The sequence below is a fragment of the Salmo salar genome, chromosome ssa06 (assembly GCF_905237065.1).
Source record: "Salmo salar chromosome ssa06, Ssal_v3.1, whole genome shotgun sequence".
In the NCBI taxonomy this organism is placed as follows: Eukaryota; Metazoa; Chordata; class Actinopteri; order Salmoniformes; family Salmonidae; genus Salmo; species Salmo salar.
Genome location: NC_059447.1, coordinates 75,659,888 through 75,678,196, shown reverse-complemented (window position 1 = coordinate 75,678,196; position 18,309 = coordinate 75,659,888). Strand labels below are relative to the sequence as shown.

Here is an 18,309-nt window from a genome sequence, read left to right as displayed (position 1 = left end):
GAGTACGCTATTATTTTCTTCTGAAATAGACTACATTTTCTTCATATCATGCTTCTTTAGACCTGTCTAAAATAAATAATGTACCGTAATTTCCGGACTATTAAGCGCACCTGAATATAAGGCGCACCCACTGAATTTAAACAAAATTATTATTATGAACATAAATAAGCTGCACATGTCTATAAGCCGCAGGTGCCTACCGGTACATTGAAACAAATGAACTTTACACAGGCTTTAACGAAACACGGCTTGTAACAAAAATAAATAGGCTTTAACGAAACACGGCTTTAATAACTAGGCTTAAGCTCGGCTTGTAACAAAAATAAAAAATTAGCAGTAAACAGTAGCCTACCAAGAAAGTCATTGGTCACCATCTTCCTCCTCCTGTGCACTGAAACCACTGAAACCATCTCCTTCGGTGTCGGAGTTGAATAGCCTCAGAATCGCTTCATCCAATATTGGATCGTTTTCATTGTCGCTCTCGTCACTTTCATCCGGAGGCGAATCCCCCGCTGAGCCCTCTTCAACACGCAGCAGTCCAGCCTTTCGAAACCCGTTGATGATAGTGGATTTTTTGACAATGCTCCACGCTGTCAGGACCCACTGGCAGACTTGACCATAAGTTGCTATTCGCATGCGGCCCGTTTTAGTGAAGGATTTCTCCTCACTTGTCATCCAAGCCTTCCACTGAACACGGAGCGCCACCTTAAATGCACGATTTACACTGATGTCGAGTGGCTGCAAATACTTTCTTGTGCCCTCAGGAATCAGGGTGACAAAATGACTACTGTAATCAGAATGATGGGAAGTTTGAGAGCGCTCGATTTAATCTAAACAGTAAACAAAAATAGGTTGTTTGACCTTAACCCGTTCGGAAATTTCATTGGTCTAATGAAAGCTTCATGCCGCCAAAAAACTGAGCACGTCACAGAATGTGTTTTTTTGGGGAAAAAAAATTGAAAGCGGGAAAAATCCATATATTAGCCGCGTCATTGTTTAAGCCGCGACGTTCAAAGCCTGGGAAAAAAGTTGCGGCTTATAGTCCGGAAATTACGGTACTTATTGTGAAGGTGTAGGCTATATTACATGGATTTATTGTGAAGGTGTAGGCTATATTACATGGATTTATTGTGAAGGTGTAGGCTATATTACATGCATTTACTAGACTTTTTAAAATGGCTTGTAGGCTGTGTGGAAGCCAGGAGATGCTAAATATGTTTGTGTTAGTTAACGGTCAATTACCGTGAGACCGACAGTTATTTGCTTAACAATCACTGGCAGAAGACATTTTGTGACCGCCACAGCCCTAGGCACAGCTGAGCATAAACTGAAATAATTTGCTTTTTTATTATTTTTACTGGACTGATGATACCTGATGGTCATGGTGCTTTCAAGACAACTGGGAACTCTGAAAAAAACAAGATCAAATCATGTCGTCAGTGATCTTCAGGTCGGAAAGTCGGAGCTCTAGAAAGATAGAATTCTGAGTTGGATGACCATTCAAAACTATTTTTCCCCAGTCGGATCTCGCGCCCCCCTCAGAGTTCCCAGTTGTCTTGAACGTGGCATTAGTCTCAGTGGAGGGAGGGAGAGAGCAGCAGAGGGTATGCCTCTCATTGCTGAATATTTTTTTGTTGTTACATTAACTCACTCATAAGAACAGCAGCTCTTTGCTGTATTCTTTGACAGTCTCTCTCTGGTCCTGGTTTTAAAAGTTATTCGATCTCACGTAGGACAGAATCAAACTTTGCTGTGGCGGGGTTCAAGGAAGCGCTGTAGGAGCGGGTTTTGAGCCATCTGATTGGCCAGTGCAGTAAGCCTCGATTTAGCCACAGATTTCCCGGTCCGCCAGGTTGGGAAATCAGACAAATGAAATGGTTCAAAATGGGAAAACTTTGCTTACCTGGTGCACAAGGCTTCTGAATCAAATGCACCTAACGTCAACAACATTTTCAAGGCATTCCTAGTTGATTGACCGGTTGGTGACCACTGGCATAAACCCTTCCACATATATTCTGTATACACATATACTTTCAGTTTTCACTGATATAAAAAGTACTGCCCAGTTCCATTTTGCTCTCTAGTCCCTTTTCCTAGCCCTCCTCCTACCCATTTGAAAAGACTGGACAGATGAAAGCCCTATAGAAGCTCCACTTATGGAGCTAAGGGTCTTGAAGAGCTAGATGGAACATCATTACAGTGTATTCGGAAAGAGTATTCAGACCCCTTCACTTTTTCCACATTTTGTTACATTACATTCTTGTTCTAAAATGGATTCAATTAATTGTTTTGCTCATCAATCTAAAACACAATACCCCATAATGACAAAGTGAAAACAGGTTTTTAGAAAATACCTTATTTACATAATTATTCAGACCCTTTGCTATGAGACTCGAAATTGAGCTCAGGTGCATCCTGTTTCCATTGATAATCCTTGAGATATTTCAACAACTTGATTGGAGTCCACCTGTGGTAAATTCAGTTGATTGGACATGATTTGGAAAGGCACACACACATCTGTCTATATAAGGTCTCACAGTTGACAGTGCATGTCAGATCAAAAACCAAGCCATGAGGTTGAAGGAACTGTCCGTAGAGCTCCGGGACAGGATTGTGTCGAGGCACAGATCTGGGGAAGTGTACCAAAACATGTCTGCCACATTGAAGGTCCCCAAGAACACAGTGGCCTCCATCATTCTTAAAGGGAAGAAGTTTGGAACCACCAAGACTCTTCTTAGAGCTGGCCGCCCGGCCAAACTGAGCAATCTGTTAGAAGGGCATTGGTCAGGGAGGTGACCAAGAACCCAATGGTCACTCTGACAGAGCTCTAGAGTTCCTCTGTGGAGATGGGAGAACCTTCCAGAAGGACAACCATCTCTGCAGCACTCCACCAATAAGGACTTTATGGTAGAGTGGCTAGACAGAAGCCACTCCTCAGTAAAAGGCACATGACAGCCCACTTGGAGTTTGCCAAAAGGCACCTAAAGGACTCAGACCATGAGAATCAAGATTCTCTAGTCTGATGAAACCAAGATTGAACACTTTGGCCTGAATGCCAAGCGTCACGTCTGGAGGAAACCTGGCATCATCCCAACGGTTAAGCATGGTGGTGGCTGCATCAAGCGGTGGGGATGTTTTTCAGGGGCAGGAACAGGGAGACTAGTCAGGATTAGAGGTCGACCGATTAATCGGAATGGCCGATTAATTAGGGCCGATTTCAAGTTTTCATAACAATCGGAAATCGGTATTTTTGGACACTGATTGTGGCCGCTAATTTTTTTATTATTATATTTTTTAATTATTTTTTATTTAACTAGGCAAGTCAGTTAAGAACACATTCTTATTTTCAATGACGGCCTAGGAACGGTGCCTTGTTCAGTGGCAGAACGACAGATTTTTACCTTGTCAGCTCGGGGATTCATTTTTGCAACCTTCTGGTTACTAGTCCAACGCTCTGACAACCTGCCTTACATTGCACTCCACAAGGAGCCTGCGTGGCAGGCTGACTACCTGTCACGCGAGGGCAGCAAGAAGCCATGGTAAGTTGCTAGCTAGCATTAAACTTATAAAAAACAATCAATCTTCACATAATCACTAGTTAACTACACATGGTTGATGATATTACTAGTTTATCTAACGTGTCCTGCGTTGCATATAATCGATGCGGTGCCTGTTAATTTCTCATCGAAATACTTAAATACCTACTTCGCCAAACCGGTGATGATTTAGCACTGTCGTTGCACCAATGTACCTAACCATAAACATCAATGCCTTTCTTTATAATCAATACACAAGTATATATTTTTAAACCTGCATATTTAGTTAATATTGCCTGCTAACAAATTTTTTATAATTAGGGAAATTGTGTCACTTCTCTTGCGTTCTGTGCAAGCAGAGTCAGGAAATATGCAGCAGTTTGGGCCGCCTGGCTCGTTGCGAACTGTGTGAAGTCCATTTATTCCTAACAAACACCGTAATTAATTTGCCAGAATTGTACATAATTATGACATAATATTGAAGGTTGTACAATGTAACAGCAATATTTAGACTTAGGGATGCCACCCGTTAGATAAAATATGGAACGGTTCCGTATTTCACTGAAAGAATAAACGTTTTGTTTTCTAAATGATAGTTTCCGGATTTTACCATATTAATGACCTAAGGCTCGTCTTTCTATGTGTTATTATGTTATAATTAAGTCTTTGATTTGATATTTGATAGAGCAGTCTGACTGAGCAATGGTAGGCAGCAGCAGGCTTGTAAGCATTCATTCAAACAGCACTTTCGTGCGTTTGCCAGCAGCTCTTCGCTGTGCTTCAAGCATTGAGCTGTTTATGACTTCAAGCCTATCAACTCCCGAGATTAGGCTGGTGTAACCCATGTGAAATGGCTAGCTAGTTACAGGGTGCGCGCTAATTATGTTTCAATTGGTGACGTCACTTTTACTTTCTTCTCCAACACTTTGTTTTTGCATTATTTAAACCAAATTGAACATGTTTCATTATTTATTTGAGGCTTTGATTTTATTGATGTATTATATTAAGTAAAAATAAGTGTTCATTCAGTATTGTTGTAATTGTCATTATTACAAATACATTTACAAAACATTTTTTAAAAATAACATATTTTTTTTTTTATTTTATTTTATTTTTTACATTCGGCCGATTAATCGGTATCGGGTTTTTTTGGTCCTCCAATAATCAGTACGGCGTTGAAAAATCATAGTCGTTCGACCTCTAGTCAGAATCGAGGGAAAGAAAAACAGTGCAAAGTACAGAGAGATCCTTGATGAAAACCTGCTCCAGAGCGCTCAAGAATGGGGCGAAGGTTCACCTTCCAACCGCACACCGACCCTAAGCACACAGCCAAGACAACGCAGGAGTGGCTTCGGTACAAGTCTCAATGTCCTTGAGTGGCCAAGCCAGAGCCCGGACTTGAGACCTGAAAATAGCTGTGCAGCGACGCCCCCATCCAACCTGACAGAGCTTGAGAGGATCTGCAGAGGAGAATGTGAGAAACTCCCCAAATACGGGTGTGCAAAGCTTGTAGCGGCATACCCAAGACTCAAGGCTGTAATCGCTGCCAAAGGGTGCTTCAACAAAGGGTCTGAAAACTTATGTAAATGTGATATTTCAGTTTAAGTTATTATGAATATGCAAAAATTCCTAAAAACCTGTTTTTGCTTTGTCATTATTGGGTATTGTGTGTAGATTGATGTTGGGGAAAAACGATTTAATCCATTTTAGAATGAGGCTGTAACGTAACAAAATGTATAAAAAGTGAAGTGGTCTGGATACTTTCCGAATGTACTGTATACTGATTACTCATTCTCTGCTATCCATTTCTTACAGTGAAGTGGTAGGGCCCCTAGGGGAAGGGCTTAGGGGCCGAAATGAAACCATGCCAACAGGAGCCACATACCACAAAGAAGGTGGGTATCTATATCCACAACAAGACATTTCTCACAGAAATAACTGTGTATTCAAAAGTTGCCAAAAATGAATTCTACCATCTTATCCATTACCTTCACTTAAAGTCAAACATGATCATATGTATCAATCAATAGTCTGGTAGAATCAGGAGTATTTTTTTTAAGCAAACTCACTAAAAGGGATGAATAAAATGCAATGTGCTTTACGAAGAATCCAAACAGCCATTACAAGAGACATTTTATTCTTAACATCCAACATTAAGGCTATTGATGGTTATTGACACTGTCTTAAGTGTTTGGAATTTTATACTGAAGCTGAAATAAGTAGTCATTATGAACAACACAATTAAATACCCTATAATTTGTAGGGATGCACAATATATATCGGTGAGCATATCGGAATCGGACGATATTAGCTAAAAATGCCAACATCAGCATGATGTCTAGTTTAACGCTGATGTCCAAAACCGATATCAAAGCTGACGTGCATACCTATATAACGTAGGCAGATGACGTAATGACGCCACAAAAAATACAGCGTTACACAGAACAAAAGCAGAAAATACTAAGTGCACACTTCCAACAACTAAACAAGTTCAAGTCGAGCAGTCATTTGAAAGAGTAAGAACATTTCAGCAAGACAACTCAAAAGGTGAAATCCATTGACACCAAGATAATGAAATTCATTGCCCTTGACAGTCAACCGTTCTCTGTCATGGATGATGTTGGCTTTCGTCGACCAAGTAGGCGCTATTTTTCGGATGTTGCCCTACCGGAGTTCCACAGTATTGTTGAAACACATCCATGAGCTACTTGCTATAGGGGTCCCTGCTATTAGCTCACGACTGACATTTGGACCAACGATGTCAGCCCCATGAGCATGCTGTCTGACAGCACAGTGGGTCAACAAGGATTTCGTACTGAGGAAAGCCGTGTTGCATGCTCAAGAAGGGGCCGGTTCTCATACCACTGCTTCCATTTCAATGGCACTTGAGAACATGCTTGAAACTTGGAAACATGAACACACTCCTAGGGCCATTCTCTCTGAGCCTCTATACTGTGTCGACACCATGCTCGATGCTAGGTACAAGGACCGCTACTTCGATGCAGACAAGAAACAGGGTTTGCGTGAAATGTTACATACACAGCTGGACAAGATGAAAATGGACACAGTGACAATGCGCTCCGAGGAAGAGAGGCCACGGACAAACAGAGCTGAAACTTCACTGCTTGACATGTATGATGAAATCCTGGTTGAGAATGAAACGACTGAACAAATGAACAATGAAACAGCACAGAAAGTAAATGAAAAATAGGTTCTGATTATATTTTACTGGTAATGGGGACATGCATAAATGCCAACAAAATAACTTTTTGGTCAGTGTGTGTGTAACCTTTATTTAACTAGGCAAGTCAGTTAAGAACAAATTCTTATTTACAATGACAGCCTACCCCGGCCAAACCCAGATGACGCTGGGCCAATTGTGCGCCACCCAATTGTGCGCCGCCCTATGGGACTCCCAATCACGGCTGGATGTGATACAGCCTGGATTCAAACCAGGGACTGTAGTGACGCCTCCTGAACTGAGATGCAGTGCCTCAGACCGCTGCATCCGTGTGTGTGTTAACTATTTAACTGTAAGGAAAATATTGGATATCGGTATCGGCCATAAATGTCATATCGGTGCATCACTAATAATTAGGGTTGGCACAATTACAATATAACCCTGTATCTGACAGTTATGGATGAAGACTGTCATGAAAATAAAATAACCGTAAAAAAAATATAGAACGTGCTTGGAACATCGAACCCTTGCAATATGACTGGTAAACTCAATACATCAGTACACTTGCAATGGCTGCCTGGTATTGTGATGCAATAATTTCCATGTACATTTTTTATTTATATATATTTTTTTAACTAGGCAAGTCAGTTAAGAACAAATACTTATTTACAATGAACAGTGGGTTTACTGCCTTGTTCAGGGACAGAACAACAGATTTTCACCTTGTCAGCTCGGGGATTCGATCTAGCAACCTTTCGGTTACTGGCCCAACGCTCTAACCACTAGGCTACCTGCTGCCATAATGTAGAATGTTCATTTAAATTATGTTAACTGATGTGGAATGTTTTTTTTTATGCCAATTGAGCTGAATCAACAAATCACAGCCCATATTAATGGGTACACTTCCTGCTTTTACTTTCTGCTTTTACTTCCGACTTTGCTCCTATGGGTACACTCGCAATGGCCGCCACCCATTATGCCATCATTCATTTGAATGAGGATTTCTGTTCTATTCATTGTATTTCTATGGCAGTACATGCAGTCAGGACACATTTTTTTGTATATCTTTTTTTAAAACGTGTTCATTTAAAAAAAATATAGATAACCAATGCGATTCAAAACAGTTATGACTGAGACCACGGTCATTTGGCTGGCCATTTTACAGTCATCCAAAAATTCCATGACTGTCACAGCTCTACCTTTTAATATCCAAATGTATATTTTAGTCAATAACATCAACACTAATCTACGAAATAATCCAATAAATCATGAAAATAGAGGTGTCAAAATATGACTAATCTATTTATGTTGAGCTGTGAATATCAATTTGGCCTTCTTAAGTAGTCATAAAAAAGGGATTCCTTGAAATTCACTTGCCATCTTCAGCAGAGATCATTGACCCTTCCACAGCACGATCCTGTATAATTGGGTCGAACTGCACTTCACACCGCTTGAGAAAATGTTGCTCCTGGTGGGTTTCTTTTTCATTTACCACCAAGAAGCAGTAAACTTTCCACAATGTAGTCTATTCCATATGCTTCTTCTGAAAGAACGTTCTAGAATTTCTGATTCTATGCGGAGATGCTAAACAATACTTAACAAAAGGAATGCAGCAAAACTGAAGCCATGCCGACGCACTCAAAACAAACAATATTGAAGAGATGAAAATAGTCAAAACATGATGGACCGTTATCGAGTACGTGAGAGGTCGGGGAGATTTCCATATGCATGGAGACAATCTGACACATTTTGGCATTTTAAACAGTCAATCAAATTCACCAAACATTCTAATCCAGCAGACATTACATTTCAGCAAACATTCTAAATCAGCAGAAACCAATTAGACAATTACATATCATTTGTATGAAATAATTGCTATATGACTGTAGAGCCCACTGCCACTGGTTTCATTCGGTAAACAAGTTAGAAAACAAACAGTTATGTCCTGTGTTGCCTAGCCTACAGGCTACACAGACACCTAATAAGTATGTATCTATCTTGCCTACCATTTCTCAGTGCAAGCTACTCCACATTTAGACACAATTACTTCCATAACCAGGCATTCACCCTGACATTAATCTATGTAATTACATCTTAACACCGTGTGAGATATGGGGGCAATGACAAGGGGACCGACAACTTCCCCAAAATAACCCACAGGGTAAGGTGTTTTGAACTGATGCAGGGGGGTATTCTGAACACTTTCGATGCCAGAACAAAAACAATAAACACGAGGCGTCGGCTTGTTTGTCGTGAAATGCTTTTCAGAGGGTCTACTCTACAGTCCATCTACATCGATTCACGCGCTACGTGTAACACCTGAGTTTCGCCCTGGTGACCTATTTGACTTGCACAAACATACACAACGTCCTATAGCCTACTTGAGGACATCGGGGCCGACATAACGTTACAGTAGGCAGGCTGCGCCTCGCTCGCTAGACGTCTGTGAGTAAGTAGCCTGCCATCTGAAGTAACTGCTATCTACGGGGCTGTGGGCGACCCGAACACAAACCGCAGCCAAAATAATGGTGCCACAAACACTTTTTCCCTGCTATTTATGAAAATAACATCGAAATAATTCGCTATTATACCACTACTTAGTCTAAAACCCCAAGGATATCGTATGCTAGCAAGCTACAGCTATCGATTTTGCATGGTAGAAGGGGTTTCGTTCTCCGAAGCGAAAATAGGTTCTGCACTCCTTTTTGGACGGGCTCCGAACGCAACTTCAACACTCGGCACTCGAAAATCGTTACGGAAGAAATATTTGAGAGATATTAACTTACACACTCCGACGACTCCGTCATACTATGCCTGGGGAAGCGTCGAAATAGTGGTGGACTGGTGTGATGGCTGAACTGATCTCTGTACTGACTGGGGGAGAGCTGGGGAGTGGAGAGAGAGAGAGAGAGAGAGAGAGGACGGTGGCTGCCTGCGCGATGTGCTTTGCTCTTCCTGGTTTGGCTTCACGGATTTGCAGAAAACTTCATTTTAACCAATTGCTATACAGACAAGCCTCGCTGACATCCCAGTCTTCCAATAGCGAAAAGGCCTGGCGGTTAATTTCAAGACTAAAACCCAAAATATTTGTCGAATATGCGTCCCCCTGCGAAGTGGCTCGAATTAACTTGATTCAACTCGGTTAATTGCACCAGCTATGGAGCGATGTTGTCCGCCCTCAACGCCAGCCTCACCCTGTCATTTTGTCGTGACCAGACCACATTGAGTAAACCACTAGCTATATTTCCACACGTCTCCTGGTGTGTACAGCTATCACAACATTGTAATGTACACCCAAGAGAATGTAAAACATGCAGGGAAACACCAGTTCATTCTCATTGCCTGTGGTGGAATCAAATGAGAATGCTTTTCAAATAATAACCCTCCATTTTATTGGCCTAATTGATTTCTTAGCGTGCCCAAACAGTTAATTGGATATGGAAATAATTATAATTTCAATCAATATATTTCAAAGCCTAACACTCACTAGTATAGGGTCCACATGATTGAACCTTTGGACCAGGCATAAGCTGCTTCATGTGCATTAGGCTACCGCTATTACCGGTTTTATTAATCGCTTTATTACAGTATCTATTGCTGTATTATAGGTACATGCAAACACCACCCAGTCATATTGCAGAGGAAATGAATCGAGCGTATTAATAATATGCGGGCCTCCACACTCCGTGTAATAACGGGCAAATTAATATGATAAATTATAGTGATCAGGTCCTAGTTCTGTGTAGGTGTCAGGTGATTACAATGTAATAATGCATAGGCAGCAATTCTCAATAGTCTGGAGTTGCTTCCTCTCATTGTCTCCTTTCCTTCAGCAGCACAGATATGAAGGAACTGGACAGCTGAAAGCAAATCCCCAGTGGGTATCCACCATATTGCTTTTCCTTGGTATGGGTTTTCAGATATAAGCAGATGAATGAGAGGAAGCTCTTTTAGACTATCGAGATTAAGGAGAGGAGACAAGTAGAGGAAGCTCTTTTAGACTATCGAGATTAAGGAGAGGAGACAAGTAGAGGAAGCTGTTGAAGACTATTAAGATTAACCCTATACGATTTTAAATCCCCCACAACACCATGTGCATTAAGGTGAAAAATGTGTGATTTCAAGGCCGAGACATCTGGCCACGCGACCACCAATCGTCGCTCTTTCAGATGTAGGCTGTGTTTCCAGAGTATCCCTATTGAAGCCACGGTAATCTTTGTTTAAAAAAATGTAGTGGAATGTCTGTCAATTGCATCATTTCGGTCAGAAAATTGGTTGAGGAAAAGGATTTGGGCTGCAAACTGAACAGAATGTAAATTATCAGACGACTTGAAGGCTTCAACTGAGACAACTGACATTGCTTCTGTATGCGATTTGTATAGATAGAGCCATCTCGATATGTGTAACATCTGTCCTATATACAAGTTAAACATTTCACTTTAAAATCACACAGCAGCCATACATTGGATAATAATAACCAGTTAATAAACATTTTACACAGCCGTTCATATGACTGACAATTTGAAATATTTCATTGATATGTCAATAACTGAGGGCACAATCAGTAGTCAGCTCCTGAAAAGTGCACTTCAGCTAAGCTAAATGCACTACCGTTCTTCAGTTTCACACTGTCACAACAGTCCCAAGCCAGTAGCCTATCAGGAGTCCACTGCATTATAGGCTGATGAGACCTCTGTGATACAACCAAATTAAGCATAATGCAAACAAGAACAAATATGTTATTGTCACATAGACAGATAGGTGCAGTGAAATGTGTTGTTTTACAGGGTCAGCCATAGTAGTACTGTGCCCCTGAAGCAAATTAGGGTTATTTGATTTTTCACCTTGACGGCTCGGGTATTCGCCTTAACCACTAGGCTACCGGCTGCTTCCCTACAAAACTACAGCTAGTGACTGAATAACTTTTATATACTATAGCCAACTACAGTACCCTCTACCCCAGAGATTAATGTCTAATCGGCAATAAACCAGGGCATCAAAGAGTAACCATTTATCTGTTTATAATCCTGCAAATGGAGACAAAAATCACTTTAATAATATTAAAACAAAAACAAGGAACCAAAAATCCTCGCATTGACAACATTTAAACTACACTGTTTTAAGGTGATATATGAATCACAAACTCTATCCATGGGCTGTTCACCAACATCATAAAGTCATGGAATTGTTTTTCAGCTCCGGTAATATGTAGCAGGAAGGAGAGAAAGAGCAGAGTGACTAATACAAAGTGGTAATTTCCCAAACCATTTATCTGATGACACTTCCATGCTGTACCCTCTTCCCCACCTAATGGCAAGGGAACATTTCTGTGCTGTTGTTTCCAGGGGACTTTTATCACAGTCAGTGACACCCTTACGTTTACAATGACAAATACTTCCCATTCCCCTGTCCTCCATACAGGTCTGACTGGACTTGTTGTAATGATGTTGCACCCCAAACTTCATCTACACCTGTGAGAGATGGACTATACTGTGTGAGGGGAACATCTGTAGAAGGGCGGTTTTGTGTAAAAGTCGACCTGAGCATGTGTAGCTCATGGGGATGTGTGAAACTTATTCCTCAGCCCAAGTTTCCCCACTTGAGCCAGCAAATAGCTAGCTTTTTGCGTGGCGCCGACTGGTAAGATGCTTCAGGAGGGCAGCCACGTGTGCTAGCAAGGCAGAGGTCCTGAGTCCGAGCCTCGTTGTGAGCCGAATCAGGAGGAAGCTGTACTGACTAAGCAAGAAGTGTGACGTCTTTTACACATGCACATTAAAGTTAGTCATTTCCATAATTATCCTTAAGGTCTACAGTATATGTTGGAGTTCAGGCTTTATTTGAAAAGTAGAAAATTGACTAAATTTGAACCATTACAGAGTAGGTGTCCAAGGCTATTAGAATGGGCTCAAATAGCTTGTTTTTCCACTCACAGCTGTCCCCAGTGTTAGTTATGAAGATGAGATGTTAATGAAGCAATACAAACCAAATTGAAGTGTCTTGAGTTTTGTTTGCACGTTCTACAGTCTGATAAAGATAGCAGGTGACTGGGACAGGCAATGTTACAAAACATTTGTATGATTCTTTTGGGGCAAAACATGCACTTTACATCAGATCTTGAAATGTTCTCTGTGAAGCTAACTTTCATCAAGGTTGTATTTGGTCTATAATTGGTTTCTCCCTTTTCATTGTCAGTATCCTTTTTCACCATGTTGGTATCTGTAACATCCGTAACAGCTGTGGATGTGATGGCTATCGATAAATATATATATATATATATATATATAAATTACACATATATCACACACACAGTGCATTCTGAAAGTATTCAGACCCCTTGACTATTTCCACATTTTGTTACGTTACAGCACTCTTCTATAATTGATTAAATTGCTTTTTTCCCCATCAATCTACACACAATACTCCATAATGACATAGCAAAAACAGGGTTTGAATTTTTTGCTAATTTATTAAAAATAAAAAACAAGTATTCAGACCCTTTACTCAGTACTTTGTTGAAACACCTTTGGCAGGGATTACAGCCTTGAGTCTTCTTGGGTATGACGCTGCAAGCTTGGCACACCTGTATTTGGGGAGTTCCTCCCATTCTTCTTTGCAGATCCTCTCAAACTCTGTCAGGTTGGACGGGGAGCTTCGCTGCACAGCTATTTCCAGGTTGGATGGGGAGCTTCGCTGCACAGCTATTTTCAGGTCTCTCCAGATATGTTAGATCGGGTTCAAGTCCGGACTCTGGCTTGGCCACTGAAGGACATCCAGAGACTTGTCCCGAAGCCACTCCTGCGTTGTCTTGGCTGTGTGCTTAGTGTCATTGTCCTGTTGGAAGGTGAACCTTTACCCCATTCTGAGGTCCTGAGCGCTCTGGAGCAGGTTTTCCATCAAGGATCTCTGTATTTAGCTATGTTCATCTTTCCCTTGATCCTGATTAGTAACCCAGTCCCTGCCACTGAAAAACATCCCCACAGCATGATGCTACCACCACCATGCTTCACTGTAGGGATGGTGCCAGATTTCCTCCAGATGTGACACTTGGCATTCAGGCCAAATAGTTCAATATTGTTTCTCAATGGTCTGAGAGTCCTTTAGGTGCCTTTTGGAAGGAAGGACAACCATCTCTGCAGCACTCCACCAATCAAGTCTTTATGGTAGAGCGGCCAGATGGAAGCCACTCCTCAGTAAAAGGCACGACAGCCCGCTTGGAGTTTGCCAAAAGGCACCTAAAGACTCAGACCATGAGAAACAAGATGATCTGGTCTGATGAAACCAAGATTGAACTCTTTGGCCTGAATGCCAAGCATCACGTCTGGAGGAAAACTAGCACCATCCCTACGGTGAAGCATAGTGGTGGCAGCATCATGCTGTGGGGATGTTTTTCAGTGGCAGGGACTGGGAGACTAGTCAGGATCGAGGGAAAGATGAACTGAGCAAAGTACAGAGAGTTCCTTGATGAAAACCTGCTCCAGAGCACTCAGGACCTCAGAATGGGGCGAAGGTTCACCTTCCAACAGGACAACAACCCTAAGCACCCAGCCAAAACAACGCAGGAGTGGCTTCAGGGCAAGTGTCTGAATGTCCTTGAGTGGCCCAGTCAGAGCCCGGATTTGAACCCAATCAAACATCTCCGGAGAGACCTGAAAATAGCTGTGCAGAGACGCTCCTCGTCTAACCTGACAGAGCTTGAGAGGATCTGCAGAGAAGAATGGGATAAACTCCCCAAATAAAGATGTGCTAAGCTTGTAGCGTCATACCCAAGAAGACTCGAGGCTGTAATCGCTTGCAAAAGTGCTTCAACAAAGTACTGAGTAAAGGGTCTGAATACTTGTGTAAATGTAATATTTCGTAAAAAAAAAAATTATATTCACACTACCGTTCAAAAGTTGGGGTCACTTAGAAATTTCCTTGTTTTCCATGAAAAACATGCATGAAATGAGTTGCAAAATGAATAGGAAATAGTCAAAATGTTGACAAGGTTATAAATAATGATTTTTCATTTAAATAATAATTGTGTCCTTCAAACTTTGCTTACGTCAAAGAATCCTCCATTTGCAACAATTTCAGCCTTGCAGACCTTTAGCATTCTAGTTGTCAATTTGTTGAGGTAATATGAAGAGATTTCACCCTATGCTTCCTGAAGCACCTCCCACAAGTTGGATTGGCTTGATGGGCACTTCTTACATACCATACGGTCAAGCTGCTCCCGCAACAGCTCAATAGGGTTGAGATCCGGTGACTGTGCTGGCCACTCCATTATAGACAGAATACCAGCTGACTGCTTCTTATCTAAATAGTTCTTGCATAGTTTAAAGCTGTGCTTTGGGTCATTGTCCTGTTGTTGGAGGAAATTGGCTTCAATTAAGTGCCGTCCACAGGGTATGGCATGGCGTTGCAAAATTGAGTGATAGCCTTCCTTCTTCAGGATCCCTTTTACCCTGTACAAATCTTCCACTTTACCACCACCAAATTGGCCAGTCTGAGATATGGCTTTTTCTTTGCAACTCTGCCTAGAAGGCCAGCATCCCGGAGTCGCCTCTTCACTGTTGACGTTGAGACTGGTGTTTTGCGGGTACTATTTAATGAAGCTGCTAGTTGAGGACTTGTGAAGCTTCTGTTTCTATGGACAGTTTGCGCTGTTCTGTGAAGGGAGTAGTACACAGCATTGTACGAGATCTTCAGTTTCTTGGCAATTTATCGCATGGAATAGCCTTCATTTCTCAGAACAAGAATAACGAATTTCAGAAAGTTTAATGTTTCTGGCCATTTTGAGCCTGAATCGAACCCACAAATGCTGATGCTCCAGATACTCAACTTGTCTAAAGAAGGCCAGTTTTATTGCTTCTTTAAATCAGAACAACAGTTTTCAGCTGTGCTAACATAATTGCAAAAGGGTTTTACTAATGATCAATAATTAGCCTTTTAAAATGATAAACTTAGATTAGCTAACACAACGTGCATTTGGAACACGAGTGATTGTTGCTGATAATGGGCCTCTGTACACCTATGCCGTTTCCAGCTACACTAGTCATTTACAACATTAATGTCTACACTGCATTTCTGATCAATTTTATTTTAATGGACAAAAAATATATATATATTTAAAAAACAAGGACATTTCTAAGTGACCGCAAAACTTTTGAATGGTAGTGTATACATTTGCAAAAATGTCTACAAACCTGTTTTTGCTTTGTCATTATGGGGTATTGTGTTTAAATTGATGAGGGGGGGAAACAATTTAATCCATTTTAGAATAAGTCTAATGTAACAAAATGTGGAAAAAGTCAAGGGGTCTCAATACTTTCTGAATGCACTGTAAATACTGTAGGCCTCATCTTCAGAAGCTTGTGCAGTCACCACTTTGTGTGCTTATATTCTTCAGACTTTTACTGAAGCAATTGCCCATATCTTGAAAATTGTGTTCTAGCTAAGATTCTCTTGTCAAATGTATACAGAAATGCATTTCTGACACATGGCAATACTGTTTTTTATTTATTTTTAATCTGTGAGGAGTCCTGGGGGCTCATTTATCAAAGGTGCATGCGCACCCAAAAGTGTGCGTATCTCAAAGTACAGCTCAGACCACACGTACACAATTTCTGGCAGTTGATCAGTTGTATTGCAACCAAATATTTTTCTTATGGGGAATTTGAAGTGTTTGATGCACAGGAATTATAATAATGGTAGGCTAACAAAAACTTTGAAACGTGGGCCTAATGATAAAACAGATGCATTTGCGGTTGGTTAGGAGATCGCATAGCAGCATGTAGCCTAATGTGTTTATTTGACTTTATAGGCCTAAATCATATACTGCAGGACATGTCTCTCCTTTTCTGACATGACTGGGTTATTCCAGTTGACAACAAATATTAGGCTACTATTTATCCATTGCTCATTCAATAGCCAAGTATGTGCGAAAGTAAATAAACCGGTAGCCTTTTGACAGTATAGGCTAGTATTGCTGTGTGGTAGGAGCACGAAACCATAGCCTATTTAATCTCAGAGACTATTTTTATTTTACCTTTATTTAACTGGGCAAGTCAGTTAAGAGCAAATTCTTATTTTCAATGACGGCCTAGGAACAGTGGGTTAACTGCCTTGTTCAGGGCAGAGAGACAGATTTTCACCTTGTCAGCTCAGGGATTCGATTTTGCAACCTTTCGGTTACTAGTCCAACGCTCTAACCACTAGGCTACCTGCCGCCCAAAGACAGGAGATAGAAACACAATCATGTCCTGAAACAAAATATTGAACAACAATTTGTCTTTTGCATAGAAGTGTGGGCTGAAGTCGCTCTGGATAAGAGCGTCTGCTAAATGACTAAAATGTAAATGTAAGCATTTACTTTTAAATTGTTGAAAAGACAATCTTGCAGAATGCGAGGCCAATGTTTAGCACTCGCTATAGGCGGCATGCATTTAAAGTTGGAAGAAAGTCACTGCAAAAGATTACCACATTCTGCCAATACCGCTACAGAACTGTAATACATTTTGCCATTGTGCTTTAGAAACCATCATGGCCCAGTTCCAACATCTCAAAATCATACAGCAAATGAGAGCGTTGTTGTTAGCATACAAGGTGAATAGAGGGCGTTTTCAGGCAGGGTTGTAACCAATGATTTAAATATACACTAGATCACTGACAGGGGCTCTTTATTATGAATATCTACATTTGTTTTTGCCACGTTTATTCTATTACAGAAACCTTAAATGTATACTTTTAAATTGTGAGCTAAACATACAAAGAAAAAATATAAACGTATAAAACATTTTCCTTAAAGTGTACTTTTTTTTAAAGTTCTAATGTTACCTTCCCCCACCACAACAACAAAAATACATGTAATTTTGTTCTTGAACCATTTAATTGAAATACTGTAGAATTCCATTCATTCCTGTGGAGGACTGCTCCTTCTGGGGAGTGCCAGTAAGGCTGACCGGTGGATTCAAAGCCTCTCACTGGCCAATACACAGCATCAACCATCCAGGGTTTACATCATTGGTTGTTACGCTTGTTCACGAGCGTAGAAATATAGTATGGCTCTGATCTATTAATGAACACATGCGCATGTGTTGCGTGTGACAGTTTGATAAATCCCAATAATTTATTGCGCACGCAAATCCTAGAATCTCCACGCATGCAAGAATTTTATGAGAAATTTAAACAGTTGATAAATTAGGCCCCTGGAGTCTTTTTCAAATTAAAGCCCCCCAAAATATACTGACTTTATCCAGTGTCTACTAAAGTAGATTGGCAGTATAGGCACATGTAAGGCCTATATGGTCTCATTTGCATATTTTGAGATACACTATATATACACAAAGGTATGCGGACAACCCTTCAAATTAGTGGATTCAGCTATTTCAGCCACACCCATTGCTGACAGGTGCAATCTCCATAGACAAACATAGGCAGTAGAATGGTCTTACTGAAGAGCTCAGTGACTTTCAACATTGCACCGTCATAGGATGCCACCTTTCTAACAAGTCAGTTCGTCAAATTTCTGCCCTGCTAGAGCTGCCCCGGTCAACTGTAAGTGCTGTTATTGTGAAGTGGAAATGTGTAGGAGCAACAACGGCTCAGCCACGA

At 41.0% G+C, this 18,309-nt stretch overlaps 1 protein-coding gene across 3 annotated transcripts in view; it reads right to left on the bottom strand.

The window, feature by feature from the left end:
* LOC106608075 (bromo adjacent homology domain-containing 1 protein) overlaps positions 1-18,309 on the bottom strand; it is a 41,798-nt gene that overhangs the window by 20,687 nt on the left and 2,802 nt on the right. Inside the window, exon 1 of one of the 3 annotated variants that reach the window (XM_045720999.1) lies at positions 9,504-10,558. The exons of 1 other annotated variant lie outside the window; for it this stretch is intronic. The gene's annotated coding sequence lies outside the window, so the exon portion shown is untranslated. Of the gene's footprint in view, positions 1-9,503; positions 10,559-18,309 lie in introns of those variants that run through there. One more of the 3 variants, XM_014205757.2, reaches the window with a different exon arrangement.